Source organism: Pseudophryne corroboree, chromosome 10 (assembly GCF_028390025.1).
Source record: "Pseudophryne corroboree isolate aPseCor3 chromosome 10, aPseCor3.hap2, whole genome shotgun sequence".
NCBI lineage: Eukaryota > Metazoa > Chordata > Amphibia > Anura > Myobatrachidae > Pseudophryne > Pseudophryne corroboree.
This window is the reverse complement of record NC_086453.1, coordinates 166,114,681-166,126,311: the sequence shown is the minus strand read 5'-3', so window position 1 is coordinate 166,126,311 and position 11,631 is coordinate 166,114,681. Positions and strand designations below refer to the sequence as shown.

At 42.7% G+C, this 11,631-nt stretch overlaps 2 pseudogenes; one reads left to right on the top strand and one right to left on the bottom strand.

Annotated features, from left to right (window-relative positions):
• Positions 1–2,107: 2,107 nt before the first annotated feature.
• LOC134968431 (5S ribosomal RNA) lies at positions 2,108–2,225 on the bottom strand (annotated as a pseudogene).
• Positions 2,226–4,157: 1,932 nt separating this feature from the next.
• LOC134968429 (5S ribosomal RNA) lies at positions 4,158–4,275 on the top strand (annotated as a pseudogene).
• The last annotated feature ends 7,356 nt before the right edge of the window (positions 4,276–11,631 follow it).

The window sequence follows — 11,631 nt, the reverse complement described above, 5'->3', positions numbered from 1 at the left end:
TCCTCTACCCGTTCATCAGGGCGGCGCCGGAGCAAGCGGCACAGGAGGGGGAGGCCCCGAACATGCAGCTCCGATACCAGATGAGCAGGAAGCGGGCGCCTCACAGTGAGTGCAGCGCGCATCCTGTCAAATACTAGCGCAACGCACATCCTATCAAATACTTTTTTAAACTCCATTCAGAACCACCTTGCAAGTGACGGTGCCCATAGGCAGCTGCTTAATGGTGGCACTGGCCCTGAGCAGAGGTGGCATGTAATGAGTCAATTTGACTTATTACAAGCCGCTGGCTGTTGCGCTCTCACGGCAACTGCGCTGTGTGCCAGGAACACCTGGCACACACGTAGTTACGGCTCTGCACTGCAGGGGGGGAGCAGATATAACATGTGCAGAGAGAGTTAGATTTGGGTGTGGTGTGTTCAAACTGAAATCTAAATTGCAGTGTAAAAATAAAGCAGCCAGTATTTACCCTGCACAGAAACAATATAATCCACCCAAATCTAACTCTGCAAATGTTATATCTGCCCTCCCTGCAGTGCACATGGAGGGTAATTCCAAGTTGATCGCAGCAGGAATTTTGTTAGCAGTTGGGCAAAACCATGTGCAGTGAAGGGGGGGGGGGGGGGGCAGATATAACATGTGTAGAGAGAGTAAGATTTGGGTGGGTTATTTTGTTTCTGTGCAGGGTAAATACTGGCTGCTTTATTTTTACACTGCAAATCAGATTGCAGATTGAACACACCCCACCCAAATCTAACTCTCTCTGTACATGTTAAATCTGCCTCCCCTGCAGTGCACACGGTTTTGCCCAACTGCTAACAAAATTCCTGCTGCGATCAACTTGGAATTACCCCCATGATTTTGCCCATTAGCTAACAAATTTTCTGCTGCAATAAGATCTTAATTACCCCCAAAGAATGGAAAGAGCAGGAGCTAATGGACAGATGGTAGAGCACATAGGACAAAGAAGAGAAAAAGGGATAATGGGTATGGATCATAGGGTCAACCACACTTAGGTCGACAATATCTAGGTTGACCACTATTGGTTGACAGTAAGTAGGTCCACATGGTTTCTAGGGAAACAGGGACTCTAGGTCGACATGTACTAGGTCGACTTGACAGAAGGTCGACATTTTTTTGGTGTTGTTTTCTCCGTAGAGTGACCGGGAACCTGATTAGTGCACCGTGTCCCCTCTCATGGCTCGCTTACTCACCATGCTTCAGGCAAAGTGCCTTGATTTGCTACCGCTGTGCTTGGCACAGGTTACCTTTCGCAATTGTAGTCCACGTGGATCATAAAGTATGAAAAAGTTCAAAAAATTAAACAAATTGTGAAAAACTCATGTCGACCTAGTACGTGTTGACCTAGAGTCCCTGGCGAGCTAGAAACCATGAAAAAGGGGTTGGTGGAGTCTGCACAGGGTCTCTCGATCTAAATGCTTAGTACTGTAAATGATATAGGTTAACCTATAGCTATAACATAAACCAACATATGGCCATAAAAGGATAATTGATATCTGGCACTGGGTAGGCGGTGCTCCCAGAAATAGTTCAGTAAACTAATCAGGGGAAAGTGTATGGTTCTTGTATAGTACAAGAGCCAAAAAGGAGAAGAAAGACTACAAGTCTCTTCTGGGGCACACTTTTATTGTAAAATATGTAATCTTATAATATTTAAAATGTAACTTTTATTTGTATTCCTCTAAAAAAAGGGGCTATGAGGCAAAGAACAAAGAAATGGCGATATCCATTATCAAAAGTTTATTCTATCCAATTTGAACACAATTGATACAATCTGGGTAATATAAATCAAATTTGATGACTCTATTGAGCGAAATTATGTAGGTCTCTCTGGTGTTAGACAGAATAAATAGTATAATATAAGTATATATTGATTACCTTCTTCCGAAGAAATGGAATGTACTTATAATAAAAATAACAGTATACCGGAAGAAAGGGGTATTATTCTGTCTAAGAAGCCGGGCTCCACCCTCGTAATTAGTGAAGTATGAAATTCCTCAATCTAGGATGGATATAGTGATGAATATTAACAACAAAGAAAGAAAGAAAACTTTGGCTCCAGGTCCTGTGTTCTGGGTTAGGATATAAATACCTGCAGTACCAAGTATTCTCTGGTGGTCTCCCAACCAGGTACTGACCTGGCCCACAGTGCTTGGCTTCCAAGATCAGACGAGGTTGGGCATACTCAGTGTGGTTTGACCGCAGGTGAATATATCCTGCTTAATGATACCTGGAACCAAGTATTTAGTTCAAAGAGATCCCAAATTGATTTGACAAAATGCTTTGGTGTTTTTTAACTCCAGACACTGGCGGCACCTGATATTCCCTGGTGGTCTTCAAGGGTGTAAATTTCACCGGTCCCCCTGGTCTGAACTTCAAAAGAAATGAAGGAAATAGTCTGTTTCAATGTTGTAGACCTTGGGTCCGTGTATGGATAGCGCCGGTGATTATTGGAAGTCAATAGGGAAATGGAGAATCAGCTGCGGGCAGAATTTTGGGTTTGATCTGGGGTATAGGTATATATTCTCCAGGTTCGGTCAGGAGTCTTGCGTTAAATACTGGTGTGATACTATTATGCAAAAAATCAAAGTGTAGAGACAATTTATAAATTAAATATAGGAGAATGTGTGAATGAATAGGTGTCGGGGAAAAAGAGGAAAAAGTAGAGGAAAAGAGAGAATCAGGTCTATGTTGAACACCACTTCTGCTTTTTTATCATCTGTGTGGACATCGAATGAAAAAATGAGAGGGTGGTGAAAAACGACACTGAAACTGAAGGAAGGCAGAGGGACTCTTCTACTGTCCTGTCATGTGAAAAAATGGTGCTCTGTGTACAAACTGCATTGCAGAGCCACCAAATTTTTTTTGACAGAATGAGAGGGGGGGGGGGGGGGGGGGGGGGGGAGGAAATAGAATTTCACTTGGACACAATAAGTCAAAAAAGTGGTCCCAGGGTACTGGCCTATGAGGTAATAATAATTCTTGTGGGAGTTGATAACCAAAAACCAGAGAAACGGAAATTGACCTATTAGGGAACCATGTGTAGAAGTGTACAAAAGATTTCTTAATATATATAGATAATAATAATAATAATAATAATAATAATGAATCTGGGATGAGTCCTGGACTCAGGTCCAGGACTCATCCCAGATTCATTATTATTATTATCTATATATATTAAGAAATCTTTTGTACACTTCTACACATGGTTCCCTAATAGGTCAATTTCCGTTTCTCTGATTTTTGGTTATCAACTCCCACAAGAATTATTATTACCTCATAGGCCAGTACCCTGGGACCACTTTTTTGACTTATTGTGTCCAAGTGAAATTCTATTTCCTTTTTCCTTCCCCCCCCCCTCCCCCCTGTTTTTGTTGCTAATTTCATTGTGCACTCTGGCATTTAATTTTACCTACCTAGTAACAATGTTCTGACATTTATGTTTACATTGAATTTCTGGTACTCCCTCTCATTCTGTCAAAAATTTTTTGGTGGCTCTGCAATGCAGTTTGTACACAGAGCACCATTTTTTCACATGACAGGACAGTAGAAGAGTCCCTCTGCCTTCCTTCAGTTTCAGTGTCGTTTTTCACCACCCTCTCATTTTTTCATTCGATGTCCACACAGATGATAAAAAAGCAGAAGTGGTGTTCAACATAGACCTGATTCTCTCTTTTCCTCTACTTTTTCCTCTTTTTTCCCGACACCTATTCATTCACACATTCTCCTATATTTAATTTATAAATTGTCTCTACACTTTGATTTTTTGCATAATAGTATCACACCAGTATTTAACGCAAGACTCCTGACCGAACCTGGAGAATATATACCTATACCCCAGATCAAACCCAAAATTCTGCCCGCAGCTGATTCTCCATTTCCCTATTGACTTCCAATAATCACCGGCGCTATCCATACACGGACCCAATGTCTACAACATTGAAACAGACTATTTCCTTCATTTCTTTTGAAGTTCAGACCAGGGGGACCGGTGAAATTTACACCCTTGAAGACAACCAGGGAATATCAGGTGCCGCCAGTGTCTGGAGTTAAAAAACACCAAAGCATTTTGTCAAATCAATTTGGGATCTCTTTGAACTAAATACTTGGTTCCAGGTATCATTAAGCAGGATATATTCACCTGCGGTCAAACCACACTGAGTATGCCCAACCTCGTCTGATCTTGGAAGCCAAGCACTGTGGGCCAGGTCAGTACCTGGTTGGGAGACCACCAGAGAATACTTGGTACTGCAGGTATTTATATCCTAACCCAGAACACAGGACCTGGAGCCAAAGTTTTCTTTCTTTCTTTGTTGTTAATATTCATCACTATATCCATCCTAGATTGAGGAATTTCATACTTCACTAATTACGAGGGTGGAGCCCGGCTTATTAGACAGAATAATACTCCTTTCTTCCGGTATACTGTTATTTTTATTATAAGTACATTCCATTTCTTCGGAAGAAGGTAATCAATATATACTTATATTATACTATTTATTCTGTCTAACACCAGAGAGACCTACATAATTTCGCTCAATAGAGTCATCAAGTTTGATTTATATTACCCAGATTGTATCAATTGTGTTCAAATTGGATAGAATAAACTTTTGATAATGGATATCGCCATTTCTTTGTTCTTTGCCTCATAGCCCCTTTTTTTAGAGGAATACAAATAAAAGTTACATTTTAAATATTATAAGATTACATATTTTACAATAAAAGTGTGCCCCAGAAGAGACTTGTAGTCTTTCTTCTCCTTTTTGGCTCTTGTACTATACAAGAACCATACACTTTCCCCTGATGAGCTAGAAACCATGTCAACCTAAGTACTGTTGACCAATAGTGGTCGACCTAGACATTGTCGACCTAAGATTGGTCGACCTAGAGCCTGGATACCAGCGAGAATGCTGTTTGGATAGGGGAAGTGAAGAGAGGCAAAACATGCAGCAACTGGTGATCTGGTGTGCTGGTAGAGAGGAACCTCAGACCAAGCTGAGCATAAGAGGGAATTGGATCAGCTGACAGTGCTGGAACCCAAGGGCATAGCTACCATAGGTGCAGGCAATGCAGCTTCTATAGGGCCCAGAGCTGATAGGGAATGCTCCTATTTATTGAACTTGCAACTTATATTACAATATTTACAATATAATACAATAAATAAATAAATATATAGTATATCACATCATGAAACATAATATAACAAAAATTAAATGCAATCTGCAATATACCAAGAAAAATCATCAATGTAAAGAAATATGCACAAAAAAAAACCCTTCATATTATCACACTATTTACACATTTTGTAAAGGAAAACTGAGCAAAGTTTTTTAGACTTATGCAAAACCTGTTCCATCAAATAACCATATCACAAAAATCTATGGTATGTGGAAGGATAGAAATAGTTCCAGCTAGACTTTGAAAAAGGATTTCGGCCACCTACTCCAAGGGGTTTCAGGTGGCCCGCCAATTGGACCACTTGACAGCATCCACCCTTTTCCTGTATAGAACCATCATTCTCTCCACCTCACGCAGAATCAAATCCACCTCCACTTTACAAAGAAGGATTTTATTCTTTAGGGAAACCTGATACCATGCCATCTATGTGTGATATCTAACTGCTAAACTGACTAAATAAATCATGGTCAAATTAAATATACCATATATTTTGAATGTTCGATAAGCCCACTCTGGGTAACTAAGCCCCAAAAGGCACGGGATGCCCAAAGCTCATGAAGCTCTCTTGTAAACTGTTACATTAAAAGGGTACTTTATCTAGAAATGGTCCATTGTCTCTACCTCCCCTAGACTTACCTCCCATGGACAACCACGATCATTGGTATTTCTCCACATCATGTTTCCCTTCACATAAAGCTTCCTATGGAAAGAAAGCCAAGCAATGTCTCTAAAGTTCAACGGTATCCTTTCTGAATTTATGAGCCAATCCAGCAGAAGCGACATCACTTGGGCAGCCCCTTAGTGACAGCTGAACATTAAAGTGGGTTTGCAAAATTCTCTCCCCTAACTGCTTTCTAGAAAGGCTTTTGACTTCCCCCACTTCCAGACCCCAACGCTTTGTCACCTTCAAGCTCTGGACAACGTAGATCGGAAGATACCCTTTCCGAATTTGAGGATTCTCCACTGGGCCACCACCTAACCAAAGTTTAAGAAAGGGGGAAACTCAGACCTCAATTCCACTTACCAACTGAGGAGGAGTTTCTAACAATAAACTCCCAAAATTAAGTTTTTAAAAAAACTGGGAAAAAAAGACAACAGGGTTGATCATGCCAGCCCCTTCGTGTTTCCTCGACTTGTAAGTAATACCTCTCTTGATTAGATTTATCCTGTTTCCCCAAAATAAAGGAAAAACAATGAGTTCAACCTGGCACATAAAGATTGAGGCAAAAAGCACACATAGCTGACATATAAAAATAATGGGATCAGGTAAGTTTTGCACAAGTCCACCCTTGACCTGAAAGAGAATTTACATCTCTTCCAGCACTCCACTTTCTTGGCAGCATTCTCCAGACACCTCACCCAATTTACAGTAGCATAATGGCCATGGTCAAAACAAATACCTAGAATCTTTATCTGAAGACTGGCCCGGGGGAGGCTATCTGGAAGGGAAAATTCTTCCCCTTCCTCCCCCATTCAGAAAGCTTCTAATTTCTCTTGGTTTACCCTAGAGAACGAGGCTACAGAGTATTCACAGTTGAGTACTTTCACATCACGTGCCTCTGTCACTGATGACAGTACCACTGGGACATCATCTGCGTAAGCCACCACCTTCTTGGCCCAGCTGCACCCCTACCACTGTACCGTTCTCTACCCTCCTTATGAAGGGGTCAATCGCAAATGCGTACAGCAGGGGGCTCAGGGGACAACCCTGACGGACTCCAGAGCTCCCCTCAAAAGCAGGGCCCAGCCAACCATTAATAAGCGGGAAGCTTTTGTCCTGACTGTATATTGTTCTGAGCCAATTCACCACCCTTACTGGAAAACCATACCTTTCAAGTAGAGCCCATAGGTACTCATGGTTTACTCATCAAAAGCCTTAGACTGATCTAAAGCCAGCAAGCATTTTCCCCATTTCTCAGCATGGCACCTCTCTATGGCCTCCCGCACACCAAGGACAGCACTAAATGTGCTGTGGCCCTTCACCATACAGTGCTGAGAGTCGGAAAGCAGTTGTTCTGAAAATTCTTACAACCTGTTGAAAAGTACTTTTGCCAAAATCTTTCTACCTGTATAGAGAAGGGCAATGGGGCGCCAGTACTCAATACAAGATGGATCTTTCCCCTTGGACAGTAATATGAGGACAGATATCCTCATAGAAGGAAGGAGGTATCCCTCACCCAGGCACTCATTATAAACTTCTACTAGGCAAGGAATCAAGAGGTCTGCAAATACTTGATAAAACTCAGATGTTAAACCACCTGGGCCGGGGTATTTCTTACAATTTAACTTATCAGTTGCCATCTTAACTTCCTCTGCAGTCGCATTCCTGCCCAATGTTTCAATCGAGGCATCTGGATCAGAAGGTCCAGGTGTCTCCCTCAGAAATGTTTCCATCCTTTCTCTGATAGGGTGGTCTTCAGTTTGCTGACTGTCGGGATCCCGGCGCACAGTATACAGGCGCCGGAATCCCAACAGCTGGCGTAACAACAGTTTTTCTCCCTCGTGGGGGTCCACGACCCCCTGGAGGGAGAATAGATAGCGTGGTGCGCGTAGCAAGCATGCAAGGGACTCATTTGCGCTCACCACGCTGTCGGTAAGCCGGCAGTCAGGCTTCCGGCGCTGGTATGCTGGTCGCCGGAAGCCCGGCTGCCGGCATACCATACCCCACCCCTCTAATAAGTAGCTGCTCAGACAAAAGATTGGAGTAATAGGATCTAATGACTCCCAAGATGCCTTACTTGTCCTCATGAAGAACACCCTGTTTCTCATAAAGACCCCTCACCTCCTTCAACTGGTCTTCTGCAATTCTGGTAAGGATCAGGCAAGTGGTATTTGACAAAATCCCTCTCCAAAATCAAAGATTCCAGACAGTTATACTGCTATTCCTTCATCTGAGCCTTTACTTGGGAGATTTCCCCACTATCTCCACACTCAGAAATCAAGAAATCTGATTTCCTTTTCAAACTCTGGTAGATATTTTGCTTTTTCACGATCTTTTTTGCTACCAACCTCTTGAAGAATCTCCGAATTCTCTTTTTAATGTCTTCCCACCACTCAGATCTACTCCATCCAGCCTCCAAAAGTGTTTCCTGAGATTGAAAGAAGTCTCTAAAGGATTGTCTAATCTTTTCCTCCTTTAGGAGCTCAGAATTCAATCATCATAGGCCCCACCCCTTCTGAGTAGCTTCTGAGTCATTCAAAATGACAGAGAGAAAAATGTGATAAGAGAACTCTACTGGCTTTACCTCTGGAGGTAAAGTTTTTGAGGTCTCTATAAAAAAAAAACTATCTATCCTAGATCTTTGACTACCACTACCACTAAAGAAAGTGTAACCTGTGAGGTCTTGAGAATGGCGAACATGCACATCCATCAAACCTGCCTGTCTAATCATACTAACTAAAAATTAGTCATAGCCCAGGGCTGTATTTGAACCTCCCCTGTCTTTTGGCCTAATAACGATGTTGAAATCACCACCAAAGACAATCTGCTGAGCAGTAAAATGGAATGGTTTTATCCCCCTGGCAAAGACATTTTCTGTCCCATTTTGACTGTGGCCCATAGATATTAATGAGCCTTAGGTCATGTCCCCTCAGGTTGACATCTAAAATCATATACCTACCTGCCTGTAGTTCTATAACCCTGTGCATTGTTACCATGTCAGTAAAAAGCACTGCCACCCCACTGTACGGCTTGGCCGCAAGAGACTAGTAGGAAGGCCCACGCCTCCACTCCCTTTTTGCCTTGTGGAGGCTGTCCAACCTACTAATTCTGGTCTCTTGCAAAAACAAAAAATCAGTCTCAACTGTATTGAAAAAATCAAAGGCCATAAAACGAGATCACTCAGAAACTACGGAAGCCACATTAATGGTGGCATATCGTATGGGTTGGGGATCCATGTGTCATTGGATTATAGAAGCAGGACCCTGCTCACTTTACATTCTTCCCTGACACCCTATTTGAAAACCTAGATCTTCTAGTATCTTTCCCTTTGAGAGAGGTTTCCCCCTCCCCAATGGCACCCGGCATGCCATCACCATTGCCTGAATTTTAGGACAGGCCACCCTTACTTTGTGAGGGCCCAGAATCTGGTGATTTGCACTCTGACCTAGGTGGCAAACCTGGAACCCCCAACAGATCACCTGCAGGTGCTCCACTTGGTGCAATTACTGAACCTGAGGAATCTATCTCAATCTCTTCCTGCTCCTATACCTGTGGTGTTTCCTCTATTACCATCTCCTGAGCAGGGCAATCCTTAGAATCTCCAGCCACCTCTTTATCTCCTAAATCTGTGCCTACTGGCTCCCACTCTAATCCTTCTGCTCCACTACGCTCCCCACCTGTTTCCTTCTTTTGTCACCTACTGAAGCTTTCTCACCCTGCCTTCTTCTTACTAACCATGGAGACAAAAACTAAATCTTTACCATTTCTTACTACCTCCCCCTCCTGTTCTTTATCAGTGTAAAATGTATCAAATCTATTAGAGAGGACTAATTCATCACTGAACCTTATTTTTCCTCCTCCCTCTATTTTCCTTTTGAAATTTATCTGTCTTTTCCATTTTTTAGCAGCCGTGGTTTGTATACCTACAAAGACAAGACAATTTCCGTTACTGGACCCTCTTTCTCTTTCCTTGAGGCTTCCTCCCTCTTTTCTCATTCATCCTCCATATTATGGCTTGCCCATGGGCATCAACTGTAGGGGTTTCCGTCCTCTCCACATAAGTTACATTTAACATCATTACAGTCTCTTGACACATGTCCAACTTTTTCACAGAGCGGTGCATTTGGTGAAATTACATTCGCTACTCAAGTGGTGAAAATCTCCACATCTGATGCAGGTGCGTGGCTGCCCAGGGTAGAAGCACTGGACTCGGTCTTGACCGGTATAGTCTGCAGAAGGAATGCGCAAGAAACCTTTATCGGTACTTTTTAACTGAACCATAGCAAACCATGCACCTCCCCAGACTACCATTGTGAAACCAACCTTTATTAAGTTAGAGTGTACTGTCAGAATCTGCACAGCCAGAACAAAATGTCCTGGGCAGGAATGGAATCATTTCTAACTAATATTGTCATTTTAACCTTATCCTGCTTGGTCACCAAATTAGTTCTATAGTTGCTATATGGTGCTTGGGATCTGCATGCCTGCCACTTCATCCAAAAGGTCTGTAAGCCCTGATAGCATTGGAAGCTCACATTGAAGTCAGATGTTTTGACTGGATGGATACAGGCATACAGATCCGACGCATGGAAGCCCAGGCTGAAAATCATCTCTAGAAAAATCTCTTTTGTTGGGACTTCACCTGTCCCTGCCCATTTAAATTGCAATAGATTTCTCTTCTTAGTAGTTTGACCAAAAGTAACTGCTGGTCCTTTGCAGTCACCATGCTAGCATAGGACCTTGTGCCCGGAACAGTGTGCTTATTTGCATCATCGTTATTACTTACAGCATTATACACATTATCTACATTTGTAAATTCACGTCTCCTTTTTTCACTACTGATTAATTCAGCTGCAGCTTTTAACCTGCCTGGAGCATCCAACTGGCCATACGCAGCCTGAATCACTTTTTTACCCCCTTCAGGCAAAGTGTTTCTGTCTAAGATCAGCATCCCTTGTGCAGTATTACAAGGTTGCATTAAGTTACTGCCAGTGTGAGAAGTAAGATTCTGTACAATGTTAGAAACAGTCTCCTCAATTTTCAGTTCTGTTTTCCTCAGACTGCAATTTGCACTGTCCCTACAAGTGCTGGTAGGAGCACCGCCAGTCCAGTTGCTGATATTGAGATTGAGTGTGTCACTGTAGAAGTACACGAGGATGAGGAGGATATTGGTGTAGCTGGCACTGCGGAGGAAGTTGATGATGATGATTTTGATGGTGATGTGGTTTGCTTGAATAAGGCACCAGTGGAGACAGCTGTTGTCCATGGGATGAAAAAGTCCATTGTCATGCCTGGGCAAAATACCAAGAAAGCCACCTCTTTGGTGTGGAATTATTTCATCACAAATCAGGTGTCAAGCCATGTGTTGCCTTTATCAATCCATAATGAGTAACCACCTAGGAACATCCTCCCTTATACGTCACCTGCAGCGCATTAAGCATAGCATAAGCAGTCCACTGACACCTAAATTCCTTCATCCTGTTGTACCCATTCTCCTGCAAACCACACCACCAACTCCCTCAACGTCAATTTCCTCATCAGTCAGGAACGTCAGTAGTCCTGCAGGCCATGTCACTGGCATGACTGACGAGTCCTCTCCTGTTTGGGATTCCTCCGGAGAATCCTTAAGTGGTATGCCTACTACTGCTACTGTTGTTACTGATGGGAGTCGATCATCATCCCAGAGAGGAAGTTGGAAGACCACTTGTATTACTTCAGCAATTGATTGTCCAACAGACCTTTGCGAGGAAGATGAAATATGACAGCACTCACCC